General features: G+C 42.8%; 1 protein-coding gene across 1 annotated transcript in view; it reads right to left on the bottom strand.

Moving 5' to 3' along the window:
* Positions 1-20,610, bottom strand: part of vps54 (VPS54 subunit of GARP complex) — a 112,848-nt gene that overhangs the window by 12,064 nt on the left and 80,174 nt on the right. The window lies entirely within an intron of this gene.

The raw sequence follows: 20,610 nt of genomic DNA on the forward strand, positions 1-20,610 counted from the left end.
TAAATTGAATTGATGCACAGATGTTAGAGCCTGAGCAGCAGGCCGCAGGTTCTCGGGATCGACTTTGAAAGAAGTCCGAACCGGATCGACTCGTCCAGGATTATTTTTCTACTCACACACTCGAGAGAAACTGATCCATTTACAATTCTGAAGGCCTTTACTAGTTAAAATTCGGCGGAACACGCAAGATTTCGCAGCCTCGGAATCAATTCAGTGACGAATTAGTGAATTTGGAATTGGTGGGGACTATTCTTCAGGAAAAAAAAAATCAACTTTGACAGAAATAATATGAGAAAGAATCAGAAATTAGAATCTTGAGTGGGCTTTTTTTTTTCTTTTCTTTTTTTTTTTTTACTTTTTTCAAAAAGATATGATGCTGCTATGATTTTCAGTTTGCTGATATTCATTTCTATCAAATTCCAACTTGAATCTTGTTCAGAAGCTCATTGTCCAGCCTGTGGTGTTGTATTTTGGAGATTGAATTGCAGCACTTGTTTATAAGGTCAAAGATTTTGCTATTGTTCTTTACAGAGAGAAAAAAATGTGAATTAGACACGCAATGTCAGTATTCCATTGAAATTTGAAATGTACATTCGTGTCTTTATAATAAAGTCTTGTTAAAACACGAGAAGCCCGAGGGAAAGTTCATTATTTCTCCGATGTTCGCCTCCAGTCTCTGTCTTAATGTAAGTTTAGAAAATGTAATATTGGCCGATCAAGAGGGTTTTTTCCAAATTAAGATATCTGCTATGATTTGAATGATTGATCGCCCAAATTTTAAACAAAGTGTGACTTTTTAAAGGATGCTGGTTAACGTCCTTGGTTGAGAAAACACACACAGAATGGATCCTCGGTATTTTAAAGATTTCAATGATGAACTTAAAGGATATATAGAGTTTTGGAATGAAGCCTTTCCAATATTGGCAATACTGAACGTCATCAGTCTTGGTCAGACCGCTGACGGGTTTAAAAAGGTAAACAGAGAAACATTAACGGCTGTTCCACAATGAAGCGGTCAGGTGGATAATCTGATTATTAATAACAGGTCTGACCTGCATGATCACTGTTCACTCAGGTCCTCAGGCTGTGAGGTTAAATACAGTAAAATAGAGTCACATGGGAAAGGTCATGCTTATTCCCAGTATTCTGATCTATCTATCAGTAATATATTGATTATCAACAGTAGAGCTTTTGTTATTGTGCTGGGTGAGGAAATTAAAGTTACTGATAAGTTCTGTTATCTGTGACTGTATTTAGACTTAAACTATTGGTTAAATTCTCATACTGAACACTAATATTTCAGTCTAGAACGCATCAAGGTAACCAGTTTTTCACTTTGGATTTTTTTTTTTTTGTTGGATCCTCTGAATTAGTCCGAGTGGGTTTGAAAGTTAAAGGTGTGTTAAATCAGATTTTTACTGCCTCATAGCACAAAATGGCCATAAAATATCAACAGGGGATTGATATGGTTGTTGATCAATACCAATGACTCAACGATTACTTGGCCAGCTGCTGAAATTTCTGGCTTTCAAAACCCACTTTTTATATTTATTTATTTTTATTTTTTGCTAGCTTACTGAATCTGGAAGTTAGATGTGTGTGTGTCTTCAAATCCCAGCCCTTACAGTTAACTCACAAAACAAAACGTCTTTTAAAATCTATAGCGGCGATAAAAAACATACAGAGTCTTCTGGGACAGGAAGGAAATGCAAATGTTTTCTCTGGCACCCGGAGGAATACCCAAACTCTCAGTAAGCAAACCCCTGCTGAGGCAGATCCAAAGCTAGTCAGGTTAGCAAACATGTACGCTGGCATCCCGGTGTTTATTTGGCCATGTCGACAGCAAAGCACCGCGCTGCTGATCCATGGAAAAAAGGGACGAATCACGATTTTAATTAACAGCCGTCCCGGTTCTCGCGGCGCTCCTCGGTCGACGCTAGCAGCTGGACAAACAGGTTTGGGTAAACATGGCGTCCGGGCCGAGCCGGCGCGGTGCGTGTTTGCCTGCTCCGCGTCCTGCTGGGTCTGCCGGTGAGCGGCCTCCGCTCCTTCCTCATGCAAACACCAGCCTGGATTTAGCACATTAGGAGAAACTAATCTCTGGGCCATGTTCAGGCAATCTATGCTGCTTATTTTACGGAGAGGCCGACTCCCCGAACAGCTGTTCTGGATGTCTTATTAACCCGCCATCCTCCCCCCGGGGGTCGCAAACTTGTATTCCACGCTTGATAGTAACTAAGTGAGCCGGCTTTTTGGCTTCTCAGCTGCTCAGAAGGCAGACGGGCTTTGACTTCTCGGGGGTTATCCCTCCTTTTTCCTGACGACACCGCGCTTCAGAAGACATCAAAGTGCCTCTCAAGTGCTGCTCGGCGCCCGCAGGAGAACCCGGCGCTGCGGCCGATCCTGTCCTCCACCTAAATAATTCACAGACGAAGAGGCAGCAGTGAACAAAGCTGCTTCCTGGATTGCGTGCGGACCTGCAGGTGACCCGCTGCTGGAGTCGAAACGGGACAGGAGTCTGAAACTTTGCATGTGTAGATGTTTTCTGTTGGGTTGGACGGATGAACTGTGGCCACTGTCCCACCGGACTGATGCATGTGTCCTGTTCACCTCATCTGTGTGTCGAGAAAGACTGAGAGGAAATATTATGATCGCAAATGTGTTCACATAAGGTAAAAAATCCAAGTCCAAGTGGGTTTGAAAGTTAAAGGTGCATTAAGTATGATTTTTATTGTCCCATAGCACAAAATGACCCTAATATATCAGCAGGGGTTGATAGAGTTGTTGATCAATACCAATGACTCAATGATTATTTGACACTTCACTAGACGTTTCTGTTGGATCTCTGCTCTGGTTAGCTAGCTTACTAGCTAGACCTGTCAGTGTTGTTGCAATTCCTTGGCCAGCAATAAGGATTATACAAGTCATCATTACTTAATGCCTCTTTAAACTAATAATTCACAACATTTTCACACAAAGTAAATGTCTGTTTTTCACCTCTCTCTCTCTCTGCTCTAACTCAACAGTGATCCAACCTATATTCAGTTCATAAATCTTCTCCTCTGTCTGTTCTAAACAGCCGGTGTCTGGTAGCTCTTTCCCGGGAAAAATCCTCTGCCGCACAGGAAGTGATGCGTTTTACATTTCCGGTTTGTTTGGAATCAACAGAAGAAGAAGAATGAGCAGTGATAGCCACCATGGCTGAACAGACAAAGAAAAGAGAAACTCAAACTGCATCAACAGAAAATCCAAGCTCCGCCCACACTGTTTGATTGACAGGTGATCTCTGGGAAGAGCAGTGCAGAAACACCACAGTGAGGCTGAGGGACGAAGATGGACACAAAATAACAAAAACAATAATTTTGTGGATAAACACTTTAAAAAGCCTTTATTAGGACAGGGCTAAGACATGAAAACACCTTCAGGTATTAGCCTGTCTTCATCAGGGTGAAGTTTGACACAACATACATTTGTTACTTTTCAACACAACATGCGATATCAGCCAATGAATAGAATAGGCCAGCTAGCTAACTAGCTTACGTAGCTAGCTATAGGCTAGTAGGCTAGTTTGAACTTGAAGGTCAGCTAGCTAACTAGCTAACCTAGATAACTTAGTATGGATAGATTGTATTTTTTCAGTTAGCAGCAGAGCGCTAGGCTTCATAATATTAGTTTCCTCCTCTCTTACCTCTTGTCTTTTTCACTGGGCTTCAGTCTAATGTTACTTAACCAGAAAAATGTTTTTTTGGCTCCGCCCACTGAGGTTTAACTCAACCGATGCGATTATTTCTGCTTCTGAAAAATATTAAAAGAACTAAAACTCCAATCTGCTTTCCAATCTGTTTTCTCTCTTTATTCCCAGTGGGAAGTTGCTACGTAGCTTGTTGTGAGCCGTATTGTTTAAGTGGACATTTGTCTAAATAATATCAATTTGTGCCACAAAAACTGGTACAAGAGGTGAGAGAGGCAGCAACCTCTGCAAACCTGTTTTTCCACAAAGAGTTCTAATTGAATTATGAAAATGTGATTTAGTCTGTGAAGTGACTGAATTTGAATTTGAATTGAGTCAACTTGATGTTTCTGGAAGACTGCTGCAGTCAAGAGAAGATGTACTTTAAAAGACAGTTTGTGTTGTCTGTCCTTTAACAGCCTTGTTAGGACTCAGGTTGACGGACAGCTGAAAGATCCTCAGAGCATTTTCATCGTCTTCAGCCAAAAAGAGGGAAACATCATAGCAACTCGTCTGCCATTAGAAAAGAATACCTACACCTACTCAAAATGATTCCTGATATAAAAAGAAAATGTTCCTTTAGCTTAAAAACAACAAAGAAAAATCCTCTCTACCTTTTCTTCCGAACTCGCATTTCTTTACCTTTTTTCACTTCTCTATCACACGCTGTCATTCAGGCAAACAGGAATATTTGTATCATGTATTGCCAGGGTGCTGTGACCTCTGACCTTTGACCTCCTTACTCTTGGCTGCTTGTAATATTGGAGAGCTGAGAATTTAAGCTTATTCTACTGTTGCACTTGTTGCGAAGCGCTGCGGGTAAGAGTTTCAGTGAAATGACTGACACATAAATCTAAATATCATGAAGGCTGTTCCAAGAAGTGTTCAAATGATATACTTATACTAATGATATACTATTTATAAAATCATATTACACCTAACTCTTTACAAAATGGTAGCTGGCATAAAAATAAATATAGTATTAAAGTTATTAGCTAACTAACTACAAATACATTTTGCCTGTTTTTTTTTTATTGTACAATAAAAATAAGGTTTCTTCAAGCATAATGCTATTAAAAATATATATATTATGTTTTTGAATCAATTGAAGGGTTTCATTCCAAAATGTAATGTTTGTGCATTTTGGGGGAAAAAAATGCCCTGATACCTGATGTTCATTGCACAATATGTAAAAAATTTGATTACATTTTCTAAAGTGTCACAGTTTTGTAAGTAAGGGTCTTAGCTAACAATTAGCCATTAATTACACAGTAATGACCAGTAATAACTAAGTAATATCCAAGTATACTAGATGTAAGAAAGTGACTACACCTGTTTTTTTTCATTAGGTTTTCATTTGCTTATAATGTAGAATGCATACAATAATACATTATATATTTAAGAAAAGTCATACCAGGACTGACTATGTACAATATTCACATAGGTATACAAACATACTTCATAGTAACTACACAAATAACAGAAAACAGAAAACCCAGAGCGGGCCTAGCTCAGTAAAAAGCACCTTTTCTTTACTTGTATAGTAATTACCAGTCATTCTAATGCTGTAACATCTAATTCACTTGGATTTTATTTTCTAGCCAGCGATCATTTTGTAAGGATAGATGCCTTATTTTTCTGAATGTGGATATTTTCTCTCTTCAGCTCATTCACGACTCTGAGTCTCCACAGCCAAACCAAACACAGCAGGGGAAGTTAAAAAAAAACAAAACAAAAAAAAACAGGCAGGAAAAAGAGGGTAAAAAGCCAAATGATGAGTTATGATTTTGTTCACTTCCAGCATCCTTCTCCCTGTGTATAGTTTCATATGGAAATCCCTTTAGCATGGCGGGTAAATAGATTACGATACAGTGGGGGATTAGGGATTGCCTCGCCGCTGGCCCACTAATCCCAGCCGCAGACTGTCAGCAGCCTGACATGTCCGGGACTCCTTCTACAAAATGGCTCCTCCGCCGTTTAAGAAGCGAATCCGGAGGTTTTCCCCCCCGCATGAATATTCCTCCGGCTTTTATTCCGGCAGGACCGTTGACTGTGGGAAGGACAATGACGTTCGTCTTCAAAGGGGAAATGCAGAAGATTAGATGCTGCACGAGACAAAACGAGACGCTTTGAAGCCACTTCGTTTTGCGCTGCGGCAACTTTCATTGGGCCATACGGGAAAACAAGTTTGTGTTTTTGCAAAACTTCTGTAAGATTTCAGTGTTTTCAGTTTACAAAGCTGCAAAGAGTCACCGCACATAGCATGCTGAGCTGAAACGCTTTAATTCGTCTTTAATTTATTTTTGAGCACTTTTGGAGCACAGATCACTTTCTCAGTTCAGCAAGGAATAAACTCTCCATCATCATTTAGATCTCAGTTCCCTTTCTTTTTTTTACGCTGTGTGGGAACTCTGCAACTTTGTCACCTTCACACCGGCAACTTTCTATTTTTATGTCCAGGTGCCGTCTGCAGTTGCTTTTCTAGTATTTTCCGTTGCTCTTGCTAACTCACGAATGTTGTTTTTATGGTTTGACCACTATGGGATTTTGAAGGACAATACCAATATTTGGTCACCAATAATTTATATCTTGTGCCCATATTCAATAAACAAAATTTTTGGCATGAGAAGCTCAAAATTAAACATTTGTTGTTTGTTGTTGTGAGTTTTCTTCTCATCAGGGTGAAAAGCCTCTGAAGCAGCATTTAGAGCATCATGGGACACTAAAACTCTCCATTGAAACCCAGAATAATAATGAAATTCTTTTAGTGTTAGCAGCTCTTTAACTGCCCCCCCCCCCCCAACCACACACACACACACACACACACACACACACACACGCACACACTTTCTAGGGAAACTCTGGGATACATTCGGCCTTTAAATTAATTAACAAAAAAATTAAATGACAATTAAATGACAAAATAAAATGTGCAAAGAAACTAAAACTCAACGTCAACTTAATGTTTTCCAGCCTGTTTTTCTGTATCTGTGTTCAGGAGGAACCTCCATCATATCAGAGGATGATACTGACTGACTGATATCTGATAATTTAATAAAAGACCAATATCGGCAAACCCATATATCAGTCTCTATCGGCCTACTGCTGCATGGAGCCTGTTTTCTGTTTTCTGGTTTTTGTACCGTCTAAACAGCAGAAGCCTCGTCTCCCGGCTCTATAAACCCGCTGCACACCATCCTGTCGACCTGCGGATCTGGAGTGCATCTTGTTCGGTTCTGATGTTTGATGTTTCGCCTCCAAGTGCCTCTTACTTGTGAGGATCTGGTAGCTGAAGCGGGGCCTCTCCTTGAAACAAATGGCGATAGGGAATCTCTTTGTCGGGCCGTGCCTAAGCCTAATCTAATGATTCAGATGACTGGGGGCCGTACTTAGCTGGATAGCCAGTGGCTCGCTTCAAACAAGCCGCTACGGGTGGAAGTTTCCCAAGGATTAACACTTAAAGAAGCAGAAGAAGAAGAAGGAGAAAAAAAAGAAAAGCGCTCTCGGTGCCAGTGCCTTCCAGGGAATCCCCATTAACTCGAGTCTTGGAGTGCCGGCAGGAATGCGAGCGCCGGGTCGTTTTTTTTTGTTTTTTGTTTTTTTGCTGAGCTGTGATGGAGGTCTGGTTCAGCGCTAATGGAAAAATTGGCCTCGTGCATTTGATCTGCGATTTCTTACTAAACAACAAAACGTGATAAAATGTGTATAAATCAATTAGTTTTCTTTGTCAGATAGTGGAATTTGTTGACTGTAGACTTTCTCTCTTTAATATTTGACACAAACTTTGCCCTCATAAACTATACTAATACTATAATATAATCAGAGGTGGAAAGTACATTTACTGAAGTACTGTATACTTTAGTACATTTCTGAGGTTCTGGCACTTTATTTGAGTATTTCCATTTTGTGAGACTTTCTACTTGGGAAATCTTGTTCTTTTTCCTCCACTACATTTATCTGCTGGCTGGAGTTACTAGCTACTTTGCAGAATAAGGTTTTACACACAAAACATACGATAAGCTCATAAAATCTGTTGCATTGTTAGAGTTTAAACTCCCAACAGTATATGGAGCAGTTAGACCGACAACATTAAAATACTTCTGACAGGTTCATGCTTCAATAATTTAACTCTCTGACAGAATGACGGCTTTTACTTTGATACTTCAGTTCATTTTACTGCTAATACTTCGATACTTTTACTGAAGTAAACTTTTGAATGCAGAACTTTTACTTTTAATGAAGTGTTTTTCCATTATGGTGTTGACACTTTTACTTAAAGGATTTGAGGACTTTTTCACCACTGATAGTAGAGGAAACCCAGAAGTTAAACTGCTTTCTCACAAAAGAAGGTTTTGACTGACTGCTGTTATTGATCCCTAATATTACGTCATCAGAGGAACTCCCTGTCTTCACAGATCTGTTTCCCGTCCCTCTCTCTGTACTCTGCACACCTGACATCATTTTAACGTGACGTGTAAAGACTCGGTGACCCGCAGTTTCTCGCTCACAAGCGGCCTCGCTCGTTATCCGATCGCTCTGAAGGCATTCTGCTAATTGAGGTTCGCCCAGGAAGCCTCTCAGTGTTTGTTTGTGCTGGACTTTATTTGGGTGTTCAGTGACGAGTCGGTGCATGCGTGCGGGTGCCGGCGCGGCGTTGGAGGCGCCCTTCGGTGCTGCTGTCACCGCTCTGACTGACAGGCCGCTGCAACACAAGAAACCTGGGATTAGACTCAGCCGAGCGTAAACAAACGCTGACGTTTTAAGCGGCGAGCACAGAGACTTCTGACGCCGTGGAGGTTTTCTCTAAAGCACAAGGAAAGATTCATATGTAAAAACACAGCGATCTTATCAGTTTAAATCACAAGAGCGTCCCATCCACACTAACTGAGACGCTGTAGATTCTCCCTGTTTGTCCAAATTAAATTCTGCTGGTGGGAAATCTTCTCCACAAGGGAAAATGACGAATCAAAATTTAAAGGTGCAATAAGTAATCTATCCTTCTCTCCTACACAAGTCTCTGGTCCCCCTGAGCTACGGTGGCCTGTTTGACAGAAACAATAAAGTCGCATTTTCAAACTAAAAAGGAGTAAACTAGCTTATTAGAGCAAAAGATCCAACAGAAATATCTAGTGAAGAGGTGATATATCACCATGATAAATACTGAAATGATAAAACTGCTTTGGCATTTGCTTTTTTGGCTTGAGAACGAGGTTTTTTATCCTTTGAAGCAACATTAATCGATGTGTGTGTGTGTGTGTGTGGGAGGGGGGGGTTCATTTGTTCATTTTGTGCATTTTTATGGGTTATGGTAAAGCATCACAGACCGTTTCATCACAACAGTTCACTGACGTCACCTCAGAGGACTTCTGGGTACTGAAGACCTTAAATTTACCTCTCGCTGCCGTTCGAGGCCGCCGACAAGCACAAATTGCCAAGCGCGTCTTTAAATAGCTCAGTTATTATCGCTCGGTTCAGAAAGAGCAGTCAGTGAGTGGGCGTCGCCGCGTTTGTGAATCCAGTAAACAGGGAATTAATTTGGAGCTGGAAATGATTTGTGTTTTGTCTACAGGAAAGCTGCACATGAATTACCAGTTAATGAAACGGGGAGCGGATTATATTTAGCCTAGTTTTGGTCAACAAAAGCACCCGCAACACACACTGAAAGTTTCTGGGGAACAGAGCGGGACATTCTCTCCTCTGGACACGACAACGCCGGGGATTCGGTTCGTCTTGTTGCCCACTCTTTTGTTTTCTTTATTTTTAGATTTTTTGGGGGCATTTTTGCTTTTATATTAGACGTTTCCAAGTAGAGAGAGAGAAAGGAAAGACTGGGAGAGAGAGGGATGACATGTGACAAAGGTCCCGGGATTCGGACCCAGATGCTGCATTTACATGGTACGCACCTTAGACCACTGAGCCACCAGGACGCCCCCTTGTTGCCCAATTTTCATACAAACATATGGAAATGGAGGGAGACGGATTGATGGATGGCTAGATAGATAGATAGGTAGATGGATGGAGAAAGAGTGTATGGAAGAAGGACATGCGATAGGAATGATCGGGAGCGTTTGGAGCGCAGGAGGATAATGCGGACGCCACAGATCTGATAGCACTCGTCTTATTCACAAATGTAACACGGGATATGCACTAATCTTATTTATTTAAGAGCTTTAGAGGCTCACAATGAGGAGCTTTGGGCTGAGCTCAGATCAGGCCTTATCATTAGTTTAGAAGGAAGGCGATTAAGAGCAAATTATAAAACAAAGAATTAAGTCCTGAGAGCCGATCGAGATGAGATCTCCGCTAAATGGAATCAATTTGGAAAAGTGCAACGACATCTGGACCTCACAACGGGAGAATGTTAATGCAGAGAGGACACACACACACACACACACTCACGCACACACACACATATGCATACACACACAAAAACTCAAAAATACTTAAATTCTCTTGTCTCTGTCACACACACACACTGTCAGAAAAATAGAACCTGAAATCACCAAACTCTCTTTTTCCCTCTCTCTCTCTGTCTCTCTCTAACACACACACACTTATCTCCAACCCTGCATCCACGCATAGCAACACAACACACATACAAACACACAGCCACACACTAACACACGCACACACACACACACACACACACATACATACACACACACACACACACTCCCTCCACCCTCTACTAGAAATCAGTTATTCTTCAGTGGATCATCCCATTCTTTCTGGGGCTCTGGTCCTGCTGGGCAGCCCTGCATGCTGCGTGTGTGTGTGTGTGTGTGTGTGTGTGTGTGTGTGTGTATGTATCCCCTGTTATCTTCCTAAGTTGTGCTGTGTATTTTGGTTAGATATTCATTTAGTTGTTTTTGTAAATTAAAGCTGCAGTAGGCAACTTTGCTCCGATTGCCAACAAGAGGCAACGGTTTGAAAAATCTGAACTTCAACACCCAGAAATCCTGTGCAGTGAGAGAGGAAAAGATCTAATGTTGGTGAGTCCAGCTTTCTCTGCTGCTGTTCAGGAGACAGTCTGGATTTCACTCTTCAGTTTGCTTGATGTGTCGCTCTATTCTGAGGCTCCGGCTGCTTCTGTGTGGCGGTCACAAGGCTTTGAACAGGCGAACGGTGTATTGTTCGCTGCTCTGGGATCGCCTTTCATAACGTTAAACTGTTGAACTGCAAAAAATGGAAAGCTGTCCAGTGATTTTATCTTGTCTCCAGATCTATCAGCTTATTTCATGATATTTTCAGTCAAATTCTCTCACTGCACCGGCAGATAATCTTGCTGGTTTCAATAAATTCCACTTGATTCATGCCAATATGACTTCTTTCAAGAAATCATCATAAAACAATGAAGAAAATCTGGAAACAAGAACATTTCTCCAGGACAATTTCACTTTTACCAAGAAAATGTCCTGAAACAAGTTACATTCTCCTGGAAAAAGTCACATTTGTTGAAACCGGTAAATTATCTGCCAGTACAGTGAGGTGATTTCACTAAAAAAAAATCCTAAAATAAGCTTGATAGGTCTGGATACAAGGTGAAATAAACTGACAAATCTGTCAGTGTTTGCAGCGTGTTGTTCATGAAACTAAATCACATCAGCAGAGAAACAAGGAAGCTGTGATTGGCTGATGACGGCGACTTGTTGATCGTCCACACATCAGCTGAGTTGCATGAAGATAGACCTAGTCTCAGACTTAAGTGTGACCTTAAGTCAAACTTGCTATACACACTTATATTTACCTGTTCCTAACTTCTTGATTGTTGTAAATCTCTACTGGCTTGTTTCTCTCTCCAAAGACTCTCTGTCTTCTTCAGGCTCTTTCCAAAAACCAAAGACTTGTCATCTTGTATGAAACAGCTTCAGTATTTAAACTTCCCACTTTGACAGTTAGGCCGACCTGTTGCCATAGCAACAAAGTTCTTAACTCAGGATTAGCCGGGGGGAAGGCGGCTAACTTTCTTACCTCAAAATAAGTCAATCGTAATATTTAAGTAACAGTCTTAATTAGCCTAGTCCGACCTGAGAGACCAGTCTAAGACCAGTGTAAGACCAGTCTGAGGGTTAGACTGGTCTTAATGCAACTGGTCGACGCTGATTTGGTGATCCTGTAGCTCACAGTGTGAACACATGGTAAATGTTGTTTCAGAGGTTTTTCCATCCTGACAAGAATAAAATTCTGGGTGAATTAGTTAAAAGTATTCAGCCAAACCCTAACACTGAATACATGAAAGTTTTGGGGGTTAGTAAAATGCTCAAACTGATAGATAGTGAGTTACAGCTCAAAATATCACAACAAAAATATCAGTACTGGCTTTCAAAAACCTATATAGGTCAAACCCTAGTGTGTGTGTGTGTGTGTGTGAGTGTGTGTGTGTGTGCGTGTGTGTGTGTGTGTGTGTGTGTGTTGGGGGGTTAATTTAGCCCCAGTGGCTAATTAAAGTAGAGGGTGGCCGGCTGGGTGAAACGTCAATGCCCCCCCCCCCCTCTGCCCCCCCTCCTTTGTCATCTTTAAAGTGACCGTAGGAGTGTTAATAATTTGTCCCCCCCCCCCCCATGTCTCTTTAGTGAGGGGGGGGTGTCGTTTGAAGAGCGGCCCTCCCCTCTTGTTTCTTGTCTCTCCATCCCCCCTCCGCCCCCCTTTTCTTCTTCTCTTCTTCTTGTCTTGTTGTTCTTCTTCTTCTATCCTCTTTCATGCTCCACGGCCTCGGCTCCACCTTTTCAATTTGGCCGGCTCAGCAGTCGCCTCTTGGAGAGCGAGCGGACTGGAACTGTTGCTCTTCCCTCTGATGTGTGTGTGTGCGTGTGTGTGTGTGTGTGTCTGGGAGGGGGGGGGGGGGACATGGTAGCTGGGGGCTTCTTCTCTCCAGGACCCTCGGAGGATGAACAGGACATGTAACTTTGCTGAGCGTTAAATGTAACTGGGAATTCCTTCCTTCCTTTTTTCCTTCCTTCCTTCCTTCCTTCCTTCCTTCCTTCCTTCCTTTCTTCCTTCCTTCCTTTCGTTTTCATTTTCCTTCTCCTTGCCTCCTTGCCTCCTTCCATGCAACTTTCATGGAACTTTATCGAACATTCCTATATGGGAATTTGTTCCTTCCTTCTTTCCATCTGTTTCTAACTCCTTCCTTCCTTCCCTCCTTCCTTCTTTACTTCCCTCCTTCCTTCTTTTCCTTCCTTCAGCACGCAAGCAACTTTGTTGAAAAACTGCTAAATGGGAATTTCCTTTTTTCTTCATTGTCTTCCTTCTATTGTTTTCTTTCCCTCCTTCCCTCCTAGTTTTATCTTGCTCCTTGCTTCCTTCCTTTGTTCCTTCTTTTTCCCCCTCCATCTTTCTTCTTTTTCCTTCCCTCCTTTCTCTGCTCCTTCCTTTTTACTCTTCATCCTTCCTTCTTTCATTCCTACCTCCCTCCCTTCCTTATCTTTTCCTTCCTTCCTTCCATCTTACTCTATTTCCTTCCTTCCCTACTTCCTTCTCTGCCCTCCTTCCTTCCTTCCTTTCAGTGAGATATGCTTCCTTCCCTCCTCCCTCATTCCTTCCTTCCTTCCATGAGCATTACAGAACAACCAACTTTGTCAAAAATTCTTCTTTCCTTCCCTCCTTCCCTCCCTCCTTCTCAGAGCTGTACAGTATATTGTGCTAAGCCTGGTGAGGCTGCAGGCGGTGCAGCAGCAGCAGCAGTCTGGTCGCCGGCTGCCAAAAATGGAATTAAGTCAGTTGCCAGGCTGGATAAGGAATTGGATTCTCTTCCTCTTCTGTTATCCCTCTGGACCAGATCCTGTTTCCCCCTGGGGGGCAGGGGAGGGGCGGAGTAGGTGTGTGTGTGTGTGTGTGTGTGTGTGTGGGAGGGGGGGGTACGGTAGGGACAGATCTCTGCCAGGCCGCCGACACCGGAGCACCGCGGCTGCCCCACGTCCGGCCACACCTGTCCCCCAGAACAGGGCCCAGTCCCTGGGCCGGCAGCAGCTGCAGCGGGCCGGGGGTCCGGCTCTCTGGACCGGACGAGGCTTCGCACCGCGGAGGCTGCTTCATCTTCAGAGGAGACGCCACCTGGCCGGGCCGCGACCCAGCTGGACGACAGGCCCGACACACCGCTTACTGATATCAATAGAGGCTTCGCAGTGGCATCACAAATCTCCTAGCAACCAAGTCTGCCGCCATCATGGAGGAACAGCGGAGAACTGGCTGTTAGTTAATAAACTAAATCTCTACCAAGCAGCTAGAAACAGAGAGCAGCTGATGCAGCTTGTTGTGGTGTGGCTGTAGATCCATTCAGTAACGTTCTCAGTAAAAGTGAATAGTGTGATAAGGTGGATTTGGTTACTGTGACACAGTAAACTGTCTTGTCTTTAGCCCTAGTCTCTACTCCAAAACACTCTGAGTTGTAGCTTGAGAAGAGTCAGCTCAGTTAACCTGAACAAACTGTTAGCTAGCTAACTAGCCAGCAAACACACTGATGTTAATGTGAACATGCTAACCCTAGCTGCTGCTAGATACATTAGCTAGTGTGCTAATCAGATGTGTTAACAACAAGACAGTGATGTTAGCTGACCAGATACTATGGTTAGCTAGCTAACAAGCTGACATTATCTAAACACTAAATCAATCAGATGGATCAGTGATGAAATGATCAGTTCAGTCAGAAACAGACAGAAATTAACCGTCTGTTCAATTCTGTTGAGACGACAGAAACACAGTCAGCTGTTCACAGAGCTGAAGACCTCCAAGATGGCCGCCAGAGGGTACATTACATCATCTGTATCATTGAAATTAAGGTTAGTTTGCTGCCTCCTTGTTTTATGACAGAGACATGGATGGTGTATATACTTGACTGCAAGAAATATATACAGTGTGCAGATATCAGCTGATTCCTGGGTTGAATTGATGCTTTTTAATTTTAGTTTTTTTTTTTCCTCTTTGGGTCGCAGTATTAAACTCACTGGGCGAGTCGACGGGGGAAGGGGGGGCGGAGGCTTGTGAAATGGACCGTCGGACCTCAAAATACATCTCCTCCTTTTTCATTAAAATTATTTTTTCCATTCTCCCAAGAATAATTTGGAATTTAAAGTCCTCTATAATTGGGCCTATATTTTCCCGGCCTGCCGTGGCTGTGCTTATCAGCGAGGGGTAAGAATTAAGACCACATAGGGAACCAAATAACATTTTTTAAAAGCTGGGAGACTTAAGTAGAAAATTGGCTTAGCATGCAGATAGCAAAGTCAACAATGGGAACATATATCCCAGCTCGGAGTGATTGAAGTCCCTGTCTTTCTGATGAACAAAGTGTTTGATTTTCGCCACGGCTCTTACATAAACTGCTAACTTGATTTCACACCCCGGATCTGAGGGTGACAACAAACACTTTAATTAGAGGAAGATGATGCAGGGCCGGGGGAGGGGGGGGGGGGCTTTAATGTTCCTGAAGTGAAGAAAAAGGTGATAGACGGTAACAAATCCCCAGCACACTCCAGACAGCCTAAATATACAGCCAGCAAGGCGAAATATAATAATTTTTTTCCCCCCACTTCTTCTCCTACTTTTCATATCTTATTATTTTTCTCCTCATTCTCCAGCTTGGAATCGTGAATATTTTTGCATAGCTTAAAGGGAGGGTGCTATCTCGCCCAAACCTACGCGGTTCATTTGCATTGTGGGGGGGGTTTGAGGGGGCGAGGTGCCATAATTAGGCCATTGTGGCTGTGATTTGGACCGAGCCCCGATGCCGGACGGTTTACCTGCCACGGCGTCCCGGTCTGAGTGGCACCTTGTAGCCCTTTGAACCCGGAGCCTCTCCACACGCCGAGATTAGCCGCGACTCAAAGCCCCTCCGTCTCTAAGTAGTTGTTTTTTACGCCGATAGAAGAGAAGAAAGAGAAAGAGAATGAAAAGGCCGAACAAAAAACACAAAGCGGACCCCCGAGCACTTGATCCCGCGGACGTTATTAAAGCGGCCGGACAGATCACCAGCATTGATAAACGGCGTCCAATAAACGTGCCAATCAAGGCCTCCGCCGCCTCCTCCACTCCCACTTTGGGCTTTATTGGTCAGCAAATAATCAAAGCATTTCTTTTTTTCTTTTTTCTTTTTCTTTGGAGGGGATTAGAAAGGCGAAGCTTAGCCCGCTGGACCAGGCCCTGGCGGGGAGGCCGGAGGTCTCCTTATCAGGGCCGGGCTGCTGGATGCGGCTCGCTACAGGACAGATTGCTTTCACAGTCGCCCGTCTACGGGAAGAACAAAGACGCGCCGCGCCGCCATAATGCCCCGGCTCTGCTGGGACGAGGAGGGCTCCGAGAGACGCCTTTATGTATTCATTAGGATGAGCAGTGAGATCATACACACACCTCCCCCCCCCCCCCCTCCTCCTCCCTTCTTTTCATCCATCCATCTGTCCTCCATTAAACGGGGTTAATTTCTTCATCGTACCCCATTCTCTCTGATTGCCTGGGCGGAGGATATGGGTATGGATACATGGGCTGTTGGTGTGTGTATAGGTGTGAGTGTGTGTATGTGTGTGTGTGTGTGTGTGTTATATGTATATTGCAGTATTCTGATGGAGAAGGTGACCTGCTGTCTGTCAGTGTTTTCTGCTGGGTGGAGCAGAGGAGGCGTTTACTTGCTGGGACGAAGGTCGGCAGGTTCATATGAACAAAAGGAAAATGATTATGGAAAAATAAGTAAAGATGAACTAGCCTTCGAACTACGATCTGTCAACTAGCCTCCACAGTGTGACTGTCTGCAATTGGTGCAAAATATCACATGACTGGTTGTGTTTCCTTGTGGGAAAGCGTCTCTTTTTCCTTTCCTGAGTTAGCGGGCGAACACACCATTTCCTTTTTCTTCTTTTTGCCTTTTCTGCAGTAAACTAAAACAGCTTCTAAACCTTCATATTCCCTCAGACGCCTTCGCTGCTCTTTCACCGCAGCCATTACTGTTGTTGTTGAGTTTTTGTTTTCACTATTTCTGGTTTCTCTAGGTTACGGTTGCCTCTTTAATCTTCATGCGCCCCCACTTGTGTGGAGTGTAAATAAACAAACAATATGAAGCCGCAAGTCTGTATGCAGTGACGGGTTCAACTGTGGTTCGATTTCAGGAAAGTTTGCCTTCATCGTCCTTTATGTGTGCAAAGGAAAGATGATGAGAAATGGCAGAGCGTCTCTTCATAAACACTATTTTTTTTCCTAACCACTATTGATACATTTTACAAAAAAAAGACCTGAAGTTAATCGTTCGATGTCTCTAAAATACAGAGAATTCACTCTGTAAAAGTGCGATCATTTTGTCAACCCAGGACTTCATTTGCTTGCTTTCTTTTAAAAAGGACACTAGCTGTTTGAGAGTTTTAACAGATACATGCAAAATGTTTTCAAAGACATATATAAAATGCTGAGGTGACAAAAAGTGTCAGTATTTGTTGCTGCACTTTTTTTTGCCATGACGTGAACGCGGTATGAGGCACGTTCATAGAAGATCCTGCATTTTGAATTATGTGCATTGACACTAACCCTGTGTGTATATATGTGTGTGTGTGTGTGTGTGTGTGTGTGTGTGCAGTCCTCCCTTGTGCCTCTATACAGGGATCTGACCAGATCAGGACTTGTTGACATAACTGAGGAGTGTATTGCCATAACTTAATGTTACAGCACTACATTTACTTTTCAGGTGACGCTCTAATCCAGAGAGATTGAGGAAGACTCTCTAAACCAGCCATGGCCTTAAATCTCTGTGTAGCTCTGGTAGTGTCTTGGGTCGTGTCTCTTCCTCCATGATAAAACCCCAAACTCAGTGATTCTGTGATCTGTTGCTCCGGTAGAGGAGACTGGAGAATTGTGTTTTTTTTCTCTCTTCATTCACTGCCATTGTCTGGAGGAACAGTCTGAAAATCACTTCTAGCACATAAAGGAACGCAGACAAAGCAGATTCTGACAATATATAAAAACTAGTCATGCTGCTGAATTGTTTTGAAGTGAATCTCTTTCTTTATGTTTATTAAACCTTTCAGTTTGAACAAGTGGAAAACCGAAATCATTTTAAAACTGCTGGAATATCAAAGAGGTAGAGAGAGAGCTGGTGAGTCAGCTCTCTCTGCTCACTGCTGTTTAGGAGACAGTCTGAAGTTTGGATTTGTCATTTCCCATGACTTAATTTGTTATGGTGAATCTATGGCATCTCAGTGAGTGTGGATGGGACGCTCTGCTCTGCTGCAGCCCTACTTTGCGATTTTGGCTGTTGAGACAGGTGGATTTTTATAAATATAAATGTTGCTGTGTGCAGCTTTAACTATCAAATGAAAGCAAAAATGCCCCCAAAAAAAGAGAAAGAATGGCCCTCTCCCATCATAACTGATGACAGACACTTTGCTAGCAGTCAACTCGGCATCAAAACCTGTTTAATTACTCTGCTGCTGCACGCCGCCTGCAGCCTCTGCCACTCTGAGAAACTAGCAAACTAATTAGGGTTTAAACATTGATGTGTGTGTGTGTGTGTGTGTGTGTGTGTGTGTGAATGCATCAAGTCTATTCCCTTTCCCCGTGTTAGTCTTCAGTTGACACACCGATCCAAGGTGTATCCAGCTCACTTTGTGTGTGTGTGTGTGTGTGTGCGTGATTGTGGTTTGCCCTTTTCATCTTGCTAGTAGATTGAACATCGTGAATAAGTAAGTGTGTGAATAAGTGTGTGTGTGTGTGTATCTGTCTCATATTGCGGGCTCTTGTGCAATGTAATACATTTAATGTGTGTGTGTGTGTGTCTGGCCTGCTGTGTGTGTATATGTGTTGTGTGTGTGTGTGTGTGTGTGTGTACCCGTCTCCCATTGCGTGTCTTTATGTAATACGGTTTGTATGAAGAGCTGACAGGAAATCTGTGTAAAGCGCAGTACAGTAAGCGCTCTCTCGCTGGCGGCCATGTTGTCGCTCCTCTCTCCTGACATCTAACCCCAATTTGCGTCACACTAATTCCAAGTTTTAAATTACACCGCTCTCTCTCTCGCTCTTTCTTTCTCGCTCTTTCCCCCCATTATCTCTCTTTCTCCCTGTCACTTCTTTTGCTCGCTCTCTCTCTCTCTCTTCCACTTTCGCCCCTCTCTCTCTCTCTCTCTCTCTGTCTCTCTCCCTCTGTGTGGCGGCGGCCCTCGGGGCGTTGGCCCATTTCTAGTGGAGAAGAAAGGCGAAATAAAGGCGACATAAAGGAGCGAGGAGGCAGCGGCGGCGGCGCGGTGTTCGCCGGACAGAGCGGCGCCAGGCCTCAACGACGACGACACACAACGCCGCGATCCAGCAGACATCCTCAGATTCCCCCGGAACACAGCGAGACCTGACGGGCGTGACCGCGGCGCGACCGATGTGCCGTTCTCAAGGCCGATACCGATATTTGTTTTCAGGATTGAAGCTGGCGTTCTTTCAATTTGATGATTTTCATGCTAAAACCATTACAAATAGTCAGTGTTTCCCCCTGAATTATCTTCTCATCAGGGTGGAAAAGCCTTTGAAACAGCATTTAGAGCATCATGGGACACTAAAACTCTCCACTGATGAGATGATGGGACACTGATGGTGCAGTTCCATGCTCCATTATCAACTTGTTTCACATTTTCCTGACTGGACCTGAATGTGACATGAGATCTGCCTGTTCACATTCTACACACTGTTAATCATTTGATCTGATTATCTCAACACCACATGACCAATCACTGGAACCAAAAATTAGCGGCCAGTTGCCTCCATGTTGTTTGATTGGACCAATAATGGAGGGTTTGCCACTTCTTCTGTCTGCTGATTGGCCACAAAGTTTGACGGTGTTACGTGAATCTGTTCCCTACATTATATGCCTTTTAGTGAGAAGCCACGCCCACTGCCACGCCCCCCTTTGCATTTTGGAGTCGTTTTCTGTAGTCGGTTGGATTAAATTAGGCAAAAGTGCCTTCATGCATTCAACCTCATCTTCATGGAACTCAATGCAAAATGACAAAAACACAAAAACATATCCTAGTCTAGTCTACTGTTGTTTATTTATATAGACCTTTATCACAAGCATGTCTCAAAGGGCTTTACATCATATACAGGACATGTCATATACATACTACATCATATATATACATACTACATATACACATCATATACATCCTATGTCATGTAGGTTACATACTTCATATACATCATATACATCATTTTGCTAGATTACATACATCATATACCATACTACACAAACACACTCATGCCTATGGGCAATTTTTGAGTCTTTGGACTATCCATAAAACATATTCATGCTTGTGTGGAATCTGATCAAAATGTTGAAATCAAACATTGAGCTTAGTTGTTAGAATCAGTCCAGGTTAAGAGCGTCCCATAGACAACCAGTGTAGTATTGATCAATAAATATGTAATCAATCAAACTGCATCATATCCATCATAACAGATGGACGACCGATCATATTTTTAATAAAAGGCCCTTATTGATCTAAACCCTAAAAGTAACTGGTGACAGCTACTCTAGTTACAGTTAGATTTTTAGAGTAATGCTACTTTACTAAGTACTTTAAAAAGTCTGTACTTTTACTGCTAATTGTGTGATTTTGAATAAAAATAAGTATCTGCTACTTTTTTGAGTAAGAAAAGCTTAGTTGTAGAGAATGGTGAATATATGCATCCTCTATGTTCTGTCAAACTGTTGGTTGAAATACATTTTGGTGAAAACACGACCTCCTTCCTACTTCGTTAGAGGGGGTAACAAATTATGTTTTTTTTGGATAGTGGGTAACTCAAGCCATTTAACCTTCAGTAAAAAGAACACACACCCAGCGAGACATGAGGCTTTTGTTATACTTCCAAGTGACACACTCTTATCTTTTCTTTTAGTTTCGTGCACGAAACTAGAGAAGAGT

The sequence above is a fragment of the Centroberyx gerrardi genome, chromosome 3, assembly GCF_048128805.1.
Source record: "Centroberyx gerrardi isolate f3 chromosome 3, fCenGer3.hap1.cur.20231027, whole genome shotgun sequence".
Lineage (NCBI taxonomy): Eukaryota > Metazoa > Chordata > Actinopteri > Beryciformes > Berycidae > Centroberyx > Centroberyx gerrardi.